The 1,142-nt window shown below is 38.4% G+C and overlaps 1 long non-coding RNA gene across 1 annotated transcript; it reads left to right on the top strand.

Annotated features, from left to right (window-relative positions):
* Positions 1-464: 464 nt before the first annotated feature.
* Positions 465-1,052, top strand: LOC116380970 (uncharacterized). Its single transcript, XR_004212636.1, has 3 exons — positions 465-538; positions 885-924; positions 1,007-1,052. It is a non-coding gene; the product is annotated as an uncharacterized LOC116380970 (long non-coding RNA).
* Positions 1,053-1,142: the final 90 nt, after the last annotated feature.

Raw genomic sequence — 1,142 nt, 5'->3', positions numbered from 1 at the left:
CTCTATGGTGCTCTAGGTCGCTCTAGGTTGCTGTAGGTTTGCTCTGGGTCTCTCTAGGTTGCTCTAGATTCGCTCTTGGTCTCTCTAGGTTGCTCTAGGTTGATCTAAGTTTACTCTTGGTCTCTCTACATCGCTCTATGGTTGCTCTCTGTGGTTGCTCTTAGGTTGCTCTTAGTCGCTCAAGGTCACTTTTGGTTGCTCTGGGTCGCTCTAGGTCACTCTAGGTTTTCTCTAGGTTGCTCTTTTTTTTGGAACATAAAAAGTTCCAGGTATTTATATTTTCCTCTTTTTGATAACATGAAAACAGAAAGAACATTTTAAGCCTTAAACACACAGATTCCTCCAGCTTGTGTTGGATGACAGTTGAACTTCATTCCCAGCATTGACGCTCTCTGTTTGTGTTTGTTCTTCGAGGATGTTGAGCTGGGTGGTCAAGGTGGTTCCCCAGCTGCCTCAGCCTTCAATAGTTGAAGAGCAGAAAGAGGCCCCGCCCCCTGCTTCAGCCCCGCCCCTTCCCACGACCACGCCGCCTGTCACTGTAAGTCAAACCCCCTTTATCATTCACGTTTTTGTTATTTTCATTTTGTCTTTTTCAGCCGATGTAAAAACGTTGTTTAAGTTTATTAACATGAGCGTCTTCTACAGTGTCTTTTTTGATACAACTGGGAGATGCCAATGTCAAAAACTTAACTTTGATGTTCAATTAATTTGTAGATATTTTGATATTTCTTGCTTTTATATGAATCCTACACATAGTTGTGAAGTCAATGAATTCAGAAATAGGATTTTAAAATATATAATTTACATATGAAATGTATTTCAGTTCAACAAATAAATATTAAATGATGTATAATATTTTTATCTACGTTTTATGTTTTCAACAGGAAAAGAAAGTAAAATTTCAAGATGAGTGCAAAAACGAGGGTAAGACATGAACACAGTGAAACTGATGTGGTTCAGTTTGTTTGTTGTTAAACAGAAACATTAATCATTGTTTTATTCACAGCTCCTAAAGCGGCCAAACTCAATCAGCAGGCAGCAGAGGAGAACAGGTGAGTTATACTGATATCCACAATCATAAGACACAATGATAAGAAACCAAAGTCATGATAGTTTACTAAAACCAAAGTCATGATAGTTTA

The sequence above is a fragment of the Anarrhichthys ocellatus genome, unplaced genomic scaffold (assembly GCF_004355925.1).
Source record: "Anarrhichthys ocellatus isolate YVR2014 unplaced genomic scaffold, GSC_Weel_1.0 scaffold10207, whole genome shotgun sequence".
Taxonomy (NCBI): domain Eukaryota; kingdom Metazoa; phylum Chordata; class Actinopteri; order Perciformes; family Anarhichadidae; genus Anarrhichthys; species Anarrhichthys ocellatus.
Note: the sequence above shows the minus strand (reverse complement) of the source record. Positions and strands in the feature narration are given on the sequence as shown.